Consider the following 18,719-nt stretch of genomic DNA (forward strand, 5'->3'; position numbering starts at 1 on the left):
ATGGTTGCAACAACATTGACAATGTAGTCCACATGAAAGTCATATGAGGCCGACTTTCTAGATCTTTGTGAGCTTCCCAAAATTTTTTGAATTGTTTCAAATTGAGTTTAGATGTTTTATTTCGATCCGATTCATCTGAATTTTTATTTTTCTTTCGATCTTATTCATCTGAATTGGTATGTCTAAGGGAAACAGACTAAAAAACAATTTAAATTAGTCGTTTAAACAAGTTAGACATTATAAATGAAATAATACACAATCTAAAATCTAACTTGAGTTAATGTAGACTTCGACATAGATATCAGATCTAAGTTATAGCAAAAAGCGAAAGAGCACTGCCTAAAATCGTTTTATAAACTCTCCAGACATTTTTCTACATGAGCTCTCTGATTGCGAAAAATTGAAAAATACATGCTTAGTTGCCACAACCGAAACTCGATTACTTTTCAGTGTTTGAGATTATTTTTTATTTCCACGCAGTACGCAGACTTTAATCAGCTTACCAGTGGAGAGTTTTTATCAATAATTTATGTTCTAATCGGTCCTTAGATTTCCCACTAGTACAATACAAGTTACCATTGTTTAAGATGTAGACAGAATGAGGGAGAGATAGATGAAGACCCAATTTTGATTATGGTGGTGACCTAAAATTCCTAATCTCTTTTCTACACGTTTTCTATATAAATCAAAAAGTCTATGTCAAAAGTGATGGAGATAGTAGTCATATTAATATGTTTGGTCACATGGAGGAAGGAGTAAATGAGATTAGGTATGGGCGTTGTTTATCTACTATAGACCTGGACTCTCATATGATACAACTGACATCATAGGATCATCTATTTACTCTTCCTACTATTATCACCTCTCACATGAAGAGTCACAAGTATTTTTACTTCATTCTCACATCAGAGTAGCTAGTAGGCCTCTGATGGCACGCGGTTTGCAGTCAAATCCATGAGTCGTCTCATAAGAGAATTTTGTACGTATCAAAAAATCATTCGCCTGTATTCTCACATCAGAGTAGCTAGTAGGCCTCTGATGGCATGCATATGCACATAGATGGTAGATGGATCGACTACAACTATGAAATTTAAATCTATGAAAGTAACCTGGATAATATGAATAGGATAGCTTGGAGCTTAGGATAGAGGTGGAGTTAGCGTGGTCTTAGATCTATCTTCGTCCTAGCAATATTGGATAAAAGTTTCTCATATTGGATGAGTGTGGCAAATTTTATCTAGCTCGTGAATCTGAACTTGCAAATTTGCCATAGCCTCTCTTTGGCGCTTGAATTTTTCTCTCGACCAGGGTTTAAGCTTATCCTTGAGGGCTTTAAGTTTACACCATAATGGACTCATCTCATCCATGTATTCCCACCATCCCTTAACCAAAGGAAAGAAGTCCTTATCCATCAGCCATATCTCCTCCAATCTAAAAGGAGGGTTGTGTTTGACAGGAGACTCCACTTTTAATAGCACCGGAGCATGATCCGAAACAGGGCGAGGCAAAATAATTAGAATATGATTATTTAGGTAGTAAAAAAATTCATAATAACTAAAAAAGCAAGTATGTTTCTTTATTAACCAAAAATTGTCAAAATATTATGACTAATCATACACCAAGTTTAAAATAATTTGAATAATTAGTACTCAGGTCACTTTTTAATCTTTTGCTTCCCAAAATACCCTTATATATTAAAAACCACTTTCTCTCTCTATAAGCTGTAGAGTTTCTTCTCTTCTTTCTCCAATCACTCGTCTTCTGCGATTCTCTCAGCAATGGAAGCAAATCACTCTAAAATTATCAAATTCCTTCATAAACTAAGCAGATCTACTAAAGATTCCGACGATTATTGTTAGTATCATCTGATGTTCGAATTTCGGTTCAAGTTCTACAGTTTTATAGAACATCTTAGATCCGAGAGAAGAAGATTTGGTTCAGCATGAGAGAATGAACTCAATCGTCGGTTTCCTTATTCAATGGATTAAACTGACTGTCGAATGGTTCAAATCAAGGTAATAAGTCTTCGAATTCGAATATCTTGGTTTCAAATTTCTTTTCTTTAATACTTATTGCATATAAGTTAATTCTTTCTGGCCAGAAATTTAGGGTTTCATATTAGATGTTTTCTGTTGAAATTAAATTTCTTTATTAGGGTTTACAACTTTAGGTAGCTTAAATTAATTGTTCAGAGTTTGATATTAGGATTTATGAATTACGAGCAGAACTAGGTCCACGGAATTGGTTTCTATGCTAATTGATTTCTATGCTAAATGATGAATATGAACTGTTTTTTTACTCTAAAAACTGTGACAACACGAAAATTCTGATCGTTTTAAGACTAGTCAAGAACTTCAAGAATTTGAAAATGTTGCAATTTGTTTATTTTTTTTTATTATACTTCTGATTGAGGTCTGCTTTTGTAATTCCTGGTGTTTCTTTTAATAGTTCAGAAAAACAATGAACATTAATTGGTAAGTTAGATCAAACTCGACGATGTCAATCTTGTCGGGCCTTATATTCTACTAGTGGCAATTGCTTCTTCAATGGATGTCGAGCCTTAGATAAAACTCCTTCTGATTGAGGTAGGAGTTGGTATACTCTTCCTTCTCCACCATTATATGAACATGTAAGAAGACGTGTGCTAACAACGCGTCTAATTTCTATAGAATGAAGTATCTAGTACTAGCTCTTTAGTGTTGTAGTTTGTGGATTAGATCCAATTGATTAGGTTATTTCCTCATCCAGTCCTGTGTTTCTAAGACAAGGTTACTTGAGACTCATGTACAAAGTCTTTAGTGATTGATCCACTCATCTTCAATCAAACTTGTTAAGTAATAGTAAAAGGATTCTAGATAAAAATGGTGGGTTCGAACTCCACATGCAATGGTTATTTGCCGGGAGTAGAGGTATAATGTAATAACAATCTATTTTTAAATAAGTTTACCATACAAGGGGAGTAGAAGTATGCATCCATTGGCTATTTTATTTGATGAGGCAGTAGTATAAAAGCGGACGAGTAGAATTATGCGTAGCCGTGGGCTGGATTGACCATCTAGGGTTCAATCGTCTTGAAACTTTGATTGGTTCAGTTCCCTCTATTCTAAGTATTTGATCAGTTGGTTCATTGAACTTTCTACAAGTAAAAATATATACTAAACTTTAACATGGTAGTAGACCATGTAAACATGACAAGACAACATGCTTCAAGCTTCTCTTTCATAGAAGTTGTTTTGGTAGCAAATTGGAGCTTTCTTCCATCTTCTTCTTCTTATTAGTTCTATCTGAAAATAAATTAGTTGGGTTGTTGTCTTGTTGTTGCATGAGAAGTAGTCACAGCTAACACTGTAAGAAGGAGATGTTTTTGATGGATTCTTAAATTCGATTACTTTCTGTTGGGTTAAGAAAGAAGGGGAAAAGAATTAGGTGTAATGGAGTACTTAGGCTTTAGTGTAATACTTAAATTGCGGCGAATGTTTGTTAATTCTTTCTTCTTGGTGCAGGGGAGAATGGTGTCGGGAAGAACGAAAAGTCTCTTCACTATAAGTGTAGTAAGCATTTATGGATTAGAAAAATCGTTGGATTTGTTTCCGGAGACTTCAAGCTAGCTTGATCTTTGGTGGTACTTGAAGCCTAATTCCATTTCACAATGCCACTGGCTTTGAGTTTGAAGATTGGACATGACGAGAGAAGCCGTCAAAACACAACGATATAGTTTAGAAGCAAAGACAGTGGCTAAGGTTTTTCGCTTTTGGATGGGTAATTATTTTTCTTTCGAGATGGAAGTTTCTCGGTTATGGCGAACGCTATATGGTTTTTTTTGTTAAGGTACCACGAAGATTATCATGTATTATCTCTACTGTTATGTAATCTTAAGTTATATCAAAGATCTATAGAACTTCTTATTTTCTTCATTTCATCTCTCAATTATTATATAACATCAAGAGTTCCTCTCTCTCTCCACTAAAATTTATTTTCTCTCATAATGTAAACACATGTTTGCAGATCAGATTGTTGCAAAAACGTTTGCAGAACAGATTCTTCCAAACACGTTTGCATAACAGACTGTTGCAAAACGTTTGCAGATCAGACTGTTGCAAACACGTTTGCATAACAGACTGTTGCAAACACGTTTGCATAACAGACTGTTGCAAACACGTTTGCATAACAGACTGTTGCAAACACGTTTGCATAACAGACTGTTGCAAACACGTTTGCATATCAGACTGTTGCAAACACGTTTGCATAACAGACTGTTGCAAACACGTTTGCAGAAAAACGTAAAGGAAAAAAACGCCGTTTTTTATGGGGTTTTTTTTTGAAAAAAAATATTGAAAGTGGATCTTATTAGAAAGCTAATGAAAAATCATTTCTAAATATATATTTTTTTATAGAAATCCCACATCTCAAACAAAAGATATATCGATTTAAAGTTTTAAAAAAAATAAAAGAATTCAGTTACACAAAATGACAAAAAGGGTATTTTAGTATTTGCACACTTTTTGACCTGAATAATAATTTTCAAATGTTTGGTGCTTTTCTACTCATTTTCAATATTATTTTGACCTTTCTAGAAATTACCCCCAAAATAATTTGAGAGCCAACGGATATTTCTCCTCCCAATCCTTATTAATCAGAAATCTATCTAGCAAGATCATGTTAGGGGAAGCTTAATTGTTGGTCCAGGTATAGGACATCCCAAAACTTGGGAGATCTATAAGCGAGTTGCGTTGCACCCAACTGTCGAAACGTTTCATTTTGCTGCTAATAGGAGCATAGTTCCTTTTCTCATGAACAAATCGAGTAACGTTAAACCCCCCCCCCCCAATGCACCAAGGCAAGTTCCAACTATCATTAATCCGATCTACTTCCTCCCAAAACAATTCCCTAAGATTAGAAACACAAGGACCATAAACAGAAGAGACCATCCATTCAAATCCGATCATAAACATGATCCCTAAGGCTATTCTTTGGGCAATATGGAATTCTAGGAATTCAATAATTTTCTCCGACAAGACAGGGACTGTGGAAGATATAACTTTTTCAGCTAAATGTTTTGAGTTTCATTGGAGCCGAAACATTCCAAGGGCTAAATATAGATCGTTTTCGGACATAGTGGGGAATTGGGGGCGTTTATTTCATTGATGTAATCTCGCTATTGTCGGGTCTTGTTTCTTGTTTTTTGTTTTTTTCTATTGGTGTGTCGGCTTGTGGGCTTTGTCTCCCCTGTCGTCGTTTTCGCCTTTTAGGCTTGTACATTCCTTTCCCTTTTCCTCTTAATTCAATCATCTTATTAAAAAAAAAAATGAGTGCCAAATTATGGTTCACCTCAAGGTACTTGCTCATTTCTATATATAAGAATGGCATTTTTGGGAAAGTTTTGTAAGCCCCCTATTCAAAAATATTTCTTTTGAGAAATCAACATGAAAGAAGCTAAAGCCCGACACACTTATTACATTATTTATATCTTTAATAACCCAAGTTCAATAACCATGGATCCCACCTCTTGAGGGAATCGAACCTAAGCCTCCAGGTTTTTGGAAATTATATTCAACACTTCGAACCACTCGAACAACCAAGTGTGAACTGTTTAAAAGTTTTAAGGACCATAGTTTTCATTAAACGTTAGTGACACGCAGACCTATTTTTAAGGAGAAATAATACCGCCCCATAACTACCACCACGGAGGAACCATCTAACCTCCATTGTAGTGGAGCTCTTAAACCAACCTTACCATGAGATTCTCCTATCTTCATCCTCGTCTCTTGGAGCAACCCTAATGTAGGGGTTGAGGTAGGGCTTAGGAAAAAATTCGAAAACCCAAAATATGACATGGATATCCGAGTCCTTTAGAGTCCAGGGGTACCCGAACTTGAATTTTGGAGCGCTAACTATCATCCCGTCGTCTGAGCTTGTTCCGTTAATATTGCGCAACATAACCTGATAATACCTATGTACGTTGTGTGTATGTATACCATATATATACATACTCATATATACGTAATAATATACTTCATTGGGTGTATGTAAACCATATATATACATACATATATACGTAATAATAGGGGGATGTGGGGACCGTGGATGTGACGGTTGTATGGTGGTGATGAAGTGAAAATATAGTGGTAAGCTGGTGAAAAAATGTATAAAATAGAGTAAAAAAATCTTACATATTAAATATACTCTAATATTTAGTAAATATTTTAAATATATATATTGGTGTCCGAGGTGTCATTTTCTTGAATAATGAAACTCAATGAATGAAATCTCGGCAGACATAGAAATTATAATTTTTCGTTCATTTTGACTAAAATATTGCGATATTTATTTCCTGGACAAAACATTGTTAAGAAAAATTTAGTTAAATTTCGGTTTTGATGGAAATTTCAGTAGGCATGGAAATAGAAATATTTCGGTCATTTCGACCGAAATATTATTACTTGGTCAAATTCCGATACCCGAGAACCCCGAATGGTTTGATGGACTTGGACAGATTTGGACACTAGCATTTTCGAAATACCTGTTTGATAGCCTCAATGGGTAGAAAGTTTCAAAGCCCGATCAGGCTGACTAAATGAATGATATAAGCCCGACCGACCCGAACCGGTGAATGATACGAGCCCAACCGGTTTGGCCCAGACTGATTCCCGCCCCTAAACTCCGAAAATACAAATTTTGGAGCCTCAGCTTATGGAGCTCCAATTGAGGAACCCAGGGACTGGCTCCCCGAGGTGTTGAGAGCCTAGAGGGAGGGGGTCCACCTCATTTTATTATATATTTAAGGATTATTTCCCTAGTAACCTCCAACTTTGTGACCAGTTTCCTGCCTAGCCCCATACTTCATCAAATATACTTTGATGGCCATTTTTTTCAGATTCCGTTATAACACCGTTAACTAGTCATCACCTTTCTCTCGTCCAACCATCGCCTCTCTCTGCCACCTCATCATCTTCACCGAACGAAGGCTGGCGGCTGGCCAATTTTCCGGTCGGCGACCTTCAAACATTAAAAAAAAAATTTAATGTCTCCTCTCTCTCTAAAAAAAAGTTTTTTTTAACTCTCTCTCTAAATTTTCTATCTTTCCTTTATTTCTCTCTCACTAAATTTTCTATCTTTCCTCTATCTCTAAAAAAAAAAAATTTCTCTCTCTCTAAATACTCCAGCGAAGGGGCTCCTTTGCCGGAGTATATATATATATATATATATATATATATAGAGAGAGAGAGAGAGAGAAAATAAAAAAAGAGAGAGAGAGGAAGGGAGAAATTCTTTTATTTTTTTAATAATTGAAGGTCGCCGGCCGAAAAATTAGTAGGTCGGCGACCGTCGCCGGTGAAGACGATGAGGTGGCGAGAAGGTGAGGTGCCAGAGAGAGGTGATGAGATGGAAGAGAGAAGGTGATGACTAGTTAATGGTGTTATAACAGTAACTCAAGTAGGGGGACATCTGGATATTTTTGACAAAGTAGGGGGCTAGGCAGGAAACTGGTCAAAAGTTGGGGGTTATTTGGGAAATAACCCTATATTTAAATTGTTTTTATTAATATTTTTTGAATCTTTTTATTGTTTAAATCTTTTTTTAAAGTTCTCTGAAAAAATTTAAACTTTATTTGTCGATCTATTTAAATTCTCTCTTTGTATAATTATATCAAATTTAAATTTTACATTTCGAACTAATAATTCGTAGATGAAACTGAAATTAAAATCTCATATACGTACATCACACTACAGAATGTACATAATTTGGGTGGAGATCCGGATATTGAAATGGAATAATTCAAGATCTCCCACAATTGGAAGCCCAACCCATATACAAGCCCAAAGGACAAAGGTAGTAACTAGGGATTTATAAGGTTTTATTTATTTAATCTAATTATAGGACAATTATTAAGTTGGTTTCCACCTTTCAAATCTCAAGTTCGAGAGTCGAGACACGAAGTCATAATCCTTAATGTATGCACGAAAAAAAAAACTCACTCATTTTATGCACCCTCAAAATTTGATTTAACATCTAGAAAGGAGAAGATATATATATATATAACAAATGAAGATTTACAAAAAGACTATGAAATGTAACCTAGGTAGTGTTTATTTTGTTTTCCTAAGTCTCGATTTTAAATAGAAGTCTAGGGTGACCCGAGCCAGATTTCAAAATGTTTATTCTATGACTAGCTCGTAACTTATGATTTTTTGAGTGACTGACTTGCGTTAATTTTAGGTCCATTTAAACAAGACTATTTAAATTCAGACTTGAACTATAAAAAACATAAGTTGTACTTCTAACCACATTTCAACTAAAAATCTAAATCAAACACCACTTACTATGTTTGTTTGCTATTTTTAGCTTAACTAACACTTAACCAACTTACTATCTACCATACCTATCATTAACAAATAATAAGATCATCATCAAATCAATACTTCCTCCCTAGTAGAGAAGAGTCATCATTTTCCAAAACCAATAAGAAATATTGGAACCTAAAAATGGCTGTAAATGGTACAACCAACTCAAATTTATTGATTTCAGAAATGTCAATTGTGGAAATGAATAGTATCAAGGCATAGTGTGTTTGTTTCCTATCTCTATCTTCTCTCCACTTCCCTTGATGACTTTTCTTTCTAAAAGGTACATTTGTTTACAAATTTCAAATACTCTTTCACCCTCTCATTTATGTTTTGAATTCTTCATTTTCACTAGATTGGATATAAGAGCACAAAAGAGATAAAGGAACTTAAATTGCAACTTTTTTTGTCCCACGTGAGCCCATGTTATAGTTTCTTTTACAAGAGAGTCATCGAGAAATATCTCTTCAAACGTGATAAAAGAACTCTGAGGGTAACCACCACGTCTACGTGTCGAATAAGACAAGGGACATTTTGGTTTATTTTTTAGGTGAAAAAGACTAAGTGTCTTGATTGTCGTGGTAGAGAACTCGCCTTTTAAACTTCACTTTGGACTTTCCAAGGAGCTCTAACTTCATTGACTCGGGACCAGTAAAGCTTACAACTCATGCTTGCGAATTGATTTGGACCAGCGCACGCCCGGCTTACCCCATAAGTTGTCCAAAATCCATGACAATTAAGATATGAAAGCAATTCCCACTCGGTAGGAGATGAAGTGTGGTGTCCCTTACAAGAGTTTAAACACCTTTTGTTTAGTGATGCATTTTAGAGTCACGAGACACTGAAATGCCCAAGCGAAAAAATCGCTAGCCGAGTGGAACTCTAGTCCGTGTGATCTTATAACACGTTATCAACGTTATGTTATAATTGTCACAAATTAACAGAGAGTGTTTGTACTAGAAGAGAGATTAGAGAAAGTAATTTATTTCTCAACAAAGATAAGAAACAACTGAGTCTGATGTGTTTCTCAGTTCAGATTACATTCTCTATTTATAATAAAAAGAAGCTCAAAATAAAACTGACTCCACTTAGTCCACTAACCCACATACTTCGTAATAGACTCCACTAACAAACTAACAGCATAACAGACTCCACTAACTCCTAAATAAGCTGAAGACTAATAACTAAAGACTCATTCAACTAATCCTGAAAAATAGCAAAGAATAAGTCGCACTAACTTGTAACACTCCCCCTTAGTGCGGACTTTGGGTTGACAATACCAAGAGCAGTTCGGAAGGCTTCAAATTTAGCTTTATCGAGGGCTTTTGTAAAGATGTCAGCGACTTGATCTTCACTTCGTACTTTCTGCAACTCGATGTCTCGAGTTAATACCTTCTCTCGAACAAAATGGTAGTGTGTTTCGATGTGTTTTGTACGTGCATGAAACACTGGATTTTCAGCAAGCTTTTTTGCACTTTCATTGTCACATCGAATGGGGATTGGATAGTCCATACCTGAATTGATTTCTTGGATGAGTCTTTTCAGCCAAATACACTCTTGAGTGGCCATAGTTGATGCAACATATTCAGCTTCACAACTTGAAAGAGCAACAGTAGCTTGCTTTTTACTGCACCACGATATTGCAGCTGAGCCTGTGTTGAAGCAATAACCAGTTGTCGAATGTCTATCATTCACGTCTCCTGCCCAATCTGCATCTACATACCCACCTAGGGAGAACGATACATGTTGCTTGTACATTAAACCGAAATTGTGAGTCCCTTTTATGTAGCGGAGAATCCTCTTTGCTGCAATTAAATGACCCGTGCATGGTTTGTCCATAAATTGAGATATTACTCCAACTGAATATGCTATATCGGGTCTTGTGATAGTTAAATAAAATAAACTACCGACTAGTTGTCGATAAATTGTTGCATCTTCCAATAGTTCCCCTTCCTTCTTAATTAATTTCAAACTAGGTTCCATAGGAGTGGTCATTATTTTTGACTCCTCCATTTGAAATCGATTCAATAAACTTAATGCATACCTTTTTTTGAGAGAGAAAGTACCCATCTGATTTTTCAACTTCCAAGCCTAGGAAACAGCTAGCTTCATCCAGACTCTTCATTTCAAAGCGAACTGATAAAGCATCTCGAAGACGGCTTATTTAAAGTTCGTTTTCTCCGGTAATGATCATATCGTCCACATAGAGAAGGAGAATTGTATACATGGTTGATGTGTTCCTAATAAATAGGCTGGGATCTGCATTTGAAGATTTAAAGCCACAAAAGTCAAGGTATTGAGAAATCTTACCATACCAAGCACGAGGAGCCTGCTTTAGGCCATATAGTGCCTTCTTTAATCGGCACACATAGTTTGGGAATTCCTTTGATATAAAGCCATGTGGTTGCTCCATAAAAATGTCCCGATCTAGTTCTCCATAGAGAAACGCATTCTTCACGTCAAGCTGCCACAATTTCCAGCCTTTGTAGGCAGCCAATGAAATAGTCGTTCGAATAGTTACCATTTTAGCTACAGGGCTAAAGGTCTCTTCATAATCAATACCATATTGTTGAGAAAAACCACGTGCAACCAGGCGAGCTTTATACCTATCAATGGTGCCATTAACATTCCTCTTTAACTTGTAGACCCATTTGCAAGTGACTGGTTCAACATCCTTAGGTTTTGGAACAAGTTCCCATGTGGTATTCTTGTGTAAAGCTGATATTTCATCTCGCATTGCTTCCTCCCATTCTGGAAAACCTTTTGCTTCATTGTAACACTTAGGTTCTGATTCTGAAAAATCTCCCATAAGAAAGCATGACACAATACTACAATTGTTTACTTGATAGTCAATTAAATAATCAGGTTGTCTTCGCTGCCTAGATGACCTCCGAATTGCATTCTCATCTTGTTGAACAGTTTCTTCTAGTGGAGAATCATTTTCTTCTCTTTCTTCTAATGTAGTATCACTAAAAAGAGGTGCTCGATCAGTTTTGTTTATTCCAATATCTGAACCAGATTGATATAATGATACTTCATCAAAAACCACATCACGAGAGACAGTAACTCTCTTTGTTTCTAGATCCATGCATCTCCATCCTTTCCTGTGAGTGTCATAACCAACAAAGATACATCTACTTGCCTTTGGGTCAAGTTTAGTACGATTATTTTTCGGTATATGAACGTAACAAATAGAGCCAAATATGCGAAAATAACTTACATTAGGCTTGATTTGATATAGAGCTTCAAAAGGAGATAATTCTGTCCCTATGTCACGTGCATATTGTTGAGCATGCATATGACGTGACGAGTGCTAGGAGCACGTACGAGCATATAGGCCGTAGGGCCGAATACGAGGTCGAGATAGGGCAAGAGTGCCAAGCAAGCTTCCTTAGGCCATGCACGGGACGCCCGTGGCATTCAAGACTTTGTCAAGGATACGAAGGGTCATTTGGACGAGAGTATGCCTGGTTAAAAGGATTGATGTTTCCTTGTGGAAATAGGCAAAACAAGAAGTTTGCACCTTAGGAGGGGGTGGTCTCTCTTCCTCATATGCATCCAGCATATGTCAAGACCTCGTGGATGGGAGCTCGCCCATCCTTAGCATGGTATGCACGAAAGTGAGCATCCTCGTGGCGCAACCCATGAGGCCGGCCTAGCGTATGCGAGAGAAGCATATTGCACGGGTTCCCTTGTCATAGGAAATGGCTCGGGACAGTACCTGGAGATAGGTTACTGCGGGTTCCTTTGGAAAAGGTGTTGCATGTTCTCATGCCATGGCGAGGCGTGCGTCGTGCTAGCATATTCCATAAGGAGGATTGAGCTATTCAAGGGGACAAGCCTTGATGTGCTATGTTGGGCATGAGGTAGCTTATTAGAGATGGATGCTCCTATGCCCAATGTCCGGATGGTAAGCCGAGATGATAAGGTGCCGGATGCTTGAGACTAGATGGCAAGATCCGCATATGCGGCTTGGTGTGCTCCGCACATATGTTGGTATCCTTTATAGTGGGCGAGAGTCTATGACTCAAGGAAGCGTTATACGGGACGGCTCGAGCTATGCTCGTAGGGTTGGGACACGTTGGTGTCATGCCGCATTATTGGTTGGGAACCAAGATGACTTGATAGTCGAGATGCTCCGAATATGTTCGGGAAGGCTGGCTATGTGTTAGGAGGGAATGCATAGCGCCGCACGGTACGTTAGGATTTGATATTCCGCACTATCGACCCGTGTCTTTGAGCATAATATGCCGGGTCGACCTAACGTGATAAAAAGGCCGTGACAATTGGTATCAGAGCCTAGATGAGAGGCTAAAGAGATATATTACCCTCTGATACCTATTTGACAATTGGTATCAGAGCTTGAAGAGCAAGCTAATGGATTGTGTTCTGATCCCATATGAGAGTTGTGATCAGAGCCTGGGTGACAGGCAAGAGTATTGCGCTCTGATCCTAGATGAGAAATGGATGTCAGAGCCTGAGCAGCAGGATGGAGATGCACGAGCGAAGATGTATTGCATCCTGATAACCATTTAACAATCGGTATAATAGCCTAGTGGATAGGCCAAAGAGTATATCGCTCTGGTCCTAGTGATTGGTGGACTTAAAGCTCGATAGCTTACAAGGTATGTTCCAAGAGCCTAGTGATTGTGGCGAATGGATGTGTTTTGGGAGCTTGAGAGAACAAGCACGAAGATATGCCTAAGAACATGTGGTATGTTTGGAAGCATACTTCCAGAGCCTGGACGGCAGGTTCAAAGAGATGGTATCTATGCTCGAAGAGTTGACGAAGAGCTTAGTGATTCTCCCACTATGGTATGAGGTATACTGGAGTGTGTATGAAGAGCTGCGTTGAGAGCATGATTCCAAGAGATGGCTTTCAGAGTGAGATGCATTCAAGATGATAGGGTCTCTGAAGCTGTGATACAGGATGGGACCTTTGTCGAGGGATGCATGGTGCATAAGGCGACGAGAGTTCCGATGGAAGGAATAGGCCGTGTGCACGGATGCTACGGTGATAGCTATACTTGGGTCTATGTTCCTTTGAGATGAAGGACATATGCTAGATATGAGATGGAACCGTATTGACACAAGAAGTCATGTGCAAGCTGTAAGAGTTCAGTGTGACTTGGTTGGCAAGAAGGTACCATATATACTTGAGTCCTTTAGAGGTAAGGACAAGTGCAGAGATGAGATGGACCGAGGATGGCACGGTGAGTCGTGTGCGAGCTTAGTGCAGTAATGCTCAGTACGATTTGGTGCGCATTGGGTACATCATATGTTAGAGTCCTTTGAAGTGGACAACAAGCTTGGTATGAAGTGTACCAAGATGGCAAGTAGAGTCAGGCTGAGAGCTTGTGGTAAGCTAGTCTGAGTAAGCTTGTTGGATTGGCATCCGAGAGTGGAGCTATGTTGATCCGAGTGATACTTGAGCGTTAGAGCAGGGTATGGCAACAAGGTGTTGAAGGATACTCTCTTATGCTTAAGTCGAAGGTAGCATCGAGTGACTTGTGATGTTGTGAGTTCAAGCTACTTACAGAAGACAGGGGTCGAGAGTAAGATAGATGGACAGAGTACATCGTTGGGCAAGTTGGTGCTAGATCAAGGTGCTTATGTGGTATAAGTGCATTTGAGTTCCCAAAGAGAACGGACTCACTTGAGATGAGACATGGATATGCTAACACAGTTGTGTGAGGTATGTCGCATGAGTGCTATAAGCCGAAACCAACATTGAAGCTTATGGACATATTGGTGTGAAGTCTAGATGACAGATTCACGAGACCAAGTGAAGTACTGATGGTAGTTGGAACCGAGTTCAAGCCGTCAAGTAATATGAGGGTCGTTGTATCTGAAGTAGATCGGCCCATGTTTGAGTTATGCATTGGAGGTAAGTTGGAACCGAGTTCAAGCCTACAGTGTGCAATGAGTACGTGGTGACTGAGAAGAGATCAGCTCACGTTTGGGATTTCAGGATGGTGTGTCGTGGTGACATTAAGCATCGTCCAATTCTGGTGATAGTTGGAACCAAGTTCAGATCGTCAGAGATATATGACAACGTCGAGTGTGACAGTTGAGTAGTAAGCCGTATGGTGCTGCATAAGATGTGTTGGAACTTATGCGGTGGTACGTTCGGATGTGTTCAAGAGGGACACGAGCCCACCAAGATGCTCGGGTTAAGGAGCATCGCCAATGATTAAATGGCAAGTGTGTGTCTAGATGTAGTCAGAGAGGACGTTCCCAAGAGTATGCCAGTAGTGGATGGTTTGGTACCATGTAGTTCTCGTGGAGAGAAGCTACCTTGCTCGTTTCAGTGGACATCGAAGGCAACACGACAATTTCCCGAGGAAGGGATGGCACGGATGATGCCGAGCGCAAGTGGCGCAAGCGCGGAGGCGCACAAGCAGAGGCTTGTTTGAGTTGCACAGAGGTGCAGGTGCAGAGGCACAGTCGAGGCAAGGGTCGTCGAGAGAGGGGCGACATTGCGAAGAGTTCAAGTGGTATACACTCAAGGGTACAAGTAGTGATGCTTAGGTACTAGAGTGCACTTGATGTTGAGAAGCCGGAGGGCGTAATGAGGGTCTCAATGAACAAGCAAACCAAGGAGTCAGAACGTGGAGTACATGGGTACGTTGGGTCTGATCCAGAGGTGAGTGACATTGAAGACGAGTTGCTTCGCGATGGTAACATTGCGAGCACATGGCAAGACGCAGTGGCGTCGAGATGCTAACTCGGGTGAAGGCAACGGTTGCTGAGGTACCAGGGTGACGAGTTGTGTCGCAGTTCACTGCGATACGCATGGCAAGATTGGTCACGAAAGCAGAGATGGAAGGTGACAATCGAGATGCCAACTCGAGGTGAAGCCGAGGAGGTGAGGTACCTGAGTTCGAGGAGCGGCGGAGGCTGCACGAGAGAAGCGACATTGAGCATGGATGAATGGTAGAGAAGACCATTATCCTAACGCATCGGAGGATGCATTGCCGAAGATTGAGTTAACCCGGAGGGGGAACCTGCGCGACGAGACTGCGTAGTTGAGTTCACACGGAGGTGTGGTCTGCCGAAGACATGAAGGTGCAGTGGTAGCATCGGAATGGGGGCAGAAGATTGAAGTACTCCAAACTTAGTCGACGAGGACGTCGACATTACAAGTGGGGGAGTATGTCACGTGCATATTGTTGAGCATGCATATGACGTGACGAGTGCTAGGAGCACGTACGAGCATATAGGCCGTAGGGCCGAATACGAGGTCGAGATAGGGCAAGAGTGCCAAGCAAGCTTCCTTAGGCCATGCACGGGACGCCCGTGGCATTCAAGACTTTGTCAAGGATACGAAGGGTCATTTGGACGAGAGTATGCCTGGTTAAAAGGATTGATGTTTCCTTGTGGAAATAGGCAAAACAAGAAGTTTGCACCTTAGGAGGGGGTGGTCTCTCTTCCTCATATGCATCCAGCATATGTCAAGACCTCGTGGATGGGAGCTCGCCCATCCTTAGCATGGTATGCACGAAAGTGAGCATCCTCGTGGCGCAACCCATGAGGCCGGCCTAGCGTATGCGAGAGAAGCATATTGCACGGGTTCCCTTGTCATAGGAAATGGCTCGGGACAGTACCTGGAGATAGGTTACTGCGGGTTCCTTTGGAAAAGGTGTTGCATGTTCTCATGCCATGGCGAGGCGTGCGTCGTGCTAGCATATTCCATAAGGAGGATTGAGCTATTCAAGGGGACAAGCCTTGATGTGCTATGTTGGGCATGAGGTAGCTTATTAGAGATGGATGCTCCTATGCCCAATGTCCGGATGGTAAGCCGAGATGATAAGGTGCCGGATGCTTGAGACTAGATGGCAAGATCCGCATATGCGGCTTGGTGTGCTCCGCACATATGTTGGTATCCTTTATAGTGGGCGAGAGTCTATGACTCAAGGAAGCGTTATACGGGACGGCTCGAGCTATGCTCGTAGGGTTGGGACACGTTGGTGTCATGCCGCATTATTGGTTGGGAACCAAGATGACTTGATAGTCGAGATGCTCCGAATATGTTCGGGAAGGCTGGCTATGTGTTAGGAGGGAATGCATAGCGCCGCACGGTACGTTAGGATTTGATATTCCGCACTATCGACCCGTGTCTTTGAGCATAATATGCCGGGTCGACCTAACGTGATAAAAAGGCCGTGACACCTGGCCACGGGGGTAGGCGGTTGATGACATGACATGCTGTAGTTATAGCTGCTGCCCACAATTCTCTTGGGAGGTTCTTAGCATGCAACCATGATAAGCTTGTGTTTGTAAGATGTGCCAACTTGCGTTCGGCAACCCCATTTTGTTGTGGGGTTTGTGGACAAGTCATTTGACGTCGAATACCGTATTCATTGCAATATCGAAAGAAGTGGTCAGACATAAATTCTCCCTCATTATCTGTGCGCAGACACTTAATTGATGATGCAAATTCTTTTTCCACAAGCTGTTTGAACTGGATAAACTTAGAGAGAGCTTCACTTTTATGTTTCATAAAGTATACCCAAGTAAATCGAGAAAAATCGTCCACAACAACCATCACATAATGAAGTCCCGTATAGCTAGGTGTTCTTGTTGGTCCCATAAGGTCTGAATGAACCAGCTGAAATGGAATAGAAGATCTATTTTTCGAATCTGGAAAGGGGAGACGATGCGATTTTCCATATTGGCAACCAGCACACACTACTTCATGCTGAATTTTCTTAAACAATGGAACACCTCCAAGAAGTTTCATTGTGGAAATCTGCTGCAATAGTTGATAGCCAATATAACCCAAACGAGCATGCCAAAGTGTTGCACTTTCATTTTGGCACGTCTTTTCAACATAGACTTCACTTGCTGACAATACATATAATGATTCTTTTCTTTTGCCAGTAAATAAAATATCAGCTTCAATATGTTTTAGATTTGAAAGAATTTTAACACTATCTGGACAAAACAAAACATACCTTCCAGAATCTGTTATTTGAGAGACTGAAGCCAGATTCTTCTTTAGCCCTGGGACATGATAAACATCTTGGAGGGAAAGACCTCTCCCATTTGAGTTATCCACCATTACAGATCCTTCTTTCATTACGGGATGTAATGAATTATCAGCGGTTAAGATGGCCTTTTTCCCGCAATGTTCACGGACATTAGTAAGCAATGAAACATCTCCCGTAGCATGATGAGAGCAACCTGAGTCCATGATCCATTCTTTGTTGTAGTCTATGGAGTTCAAAGAGCTGGTAGGTGCATTGCTGTGATGCGATTGATCAATGGCTTCAATTGAAAAACATTGCTCCCATTCTGGATTTTTGGATTCATTACTTTCATGTGCAGCATTTGCATCTGAACCAATGAATTTGACACGACAGTTTTGTTTGATGTGGCCTGATTTCCCACACCGATTGCATATAATTCTTACCCGACAGTTCTGCTTTATGTGCCCTAGTTTTCCACATCTGTAACAGCTTCTTAGATACTTTTAGATTGTCCTTCTGTATAGAACTGTTTGCCATCACATGGAGAAGTCTTCGAGGAAATGTTTTCGTGATCTTTGGTATAAAGAACATCATCCGCCTGAGAGAGACCTTTGTTATTGTTGGACATTTGTTTCATTAACTCTTCTTGATTAGTTAGTAGATTCTCTAGCTCAATGATTGATGGTTGATTTGCCCATCCTTGTACCGAAGAAATAAACGGCATAAAATCTTTTCTCAACCCACGAATAAGGTAGCGGCGTAATCACGCTTCACTAATAGGTTCTTCAGAATCCAGTTCTGAAATTTCAGCACACACATTCTTAATTTTCAAAAAATATTCTGGAATAGACATATTACTTTGCACCATTCCAGCCAGTTCATTTTCCAAATATTGCAGCCGCATCGTGTTCTTTTGAGTAAACAATCTTTCAAGTGTATCCCATACTTGTTTCGGTGATTTTACATCACGAACATGCTCAATGTACTCTTTGCTAATCGATGTTCGCAGAGCAAACAAAGCTTTACCACACTTAATCTTCCATTTTCGCCGTAACTCGGCATTTTGGGGTGTATCATCTGGAATTACCATTTCATCACCAGATATTAAGTCCCATAAATCCTGCCCTTGTAGATAAGCTTCCATACATAACTTCCAGTAACTATAATTGTTACCAACAAGTTTGTCTATAGAGATATTAGAAACACCATTCATCTTTAAGAAAACAGCTACAAAAACTCAAAGTTCTCCAAATTTCACAGACTCAAGGAACACAACTTCACTCAGTAATAAACTCAAACACTTGATAGATAGGCGCCAATACTAGGGGATAGCGCCTTTAAAACAATCCATTAAAAAACTTGAAAGAAACATCTTGGGAAAGGAAGACTGACTTAATGGCGGCAG

At 39.7% G+C, this 18,719-nt stretch overlaps 1 long non-coding RNA gene and 1 pseudogene across 1 annotated transcript; one reads left to right on the forward strand and one right to left on the reverse strand.

The window, feature by feature from the left end:
- Positions 1-1,671: 1,671 nt before the first annotated feature.
- On the forward strand, positions 1,672-3,914 carry LOC147547876 (uncharacterized). The gene is made up of 2 exons (XR_015238987.1): positions 1,672-2,015; positions 3,504-3,914. It is a non-coding gene; the product is annotated as an uncharacterized LOC147547876 (long non-coding RNA).
- Positions 3,915-9,575: 5,661 nt separating this feature from the next.
- Positions 9,576-10,337, reverse strand: LOC147547877 (secreted RxLR effector protein 161 pseudogene; annotated as a pseudogene).
- Positions 10,338-18,719: the final 8,382 nt, after the last annotated feature.

This window comes from Eschscholzia californica, unplaced genomic scaffold, assembly GCF_041429995.1.
Source record: "Eschscholzia californica isolate CP2 unplaced genomic scaffold, dmEscCali1.0.p SCAF_3, whole genome shotgun sequence".
Classification (NCBI taxonomy): Eukaryota; Viridiplantae; Streptophyta; class Magnoliopsida; order Ranunculales; family Papaveraceae; genus Eschscholzia; species Eschscholzia californica.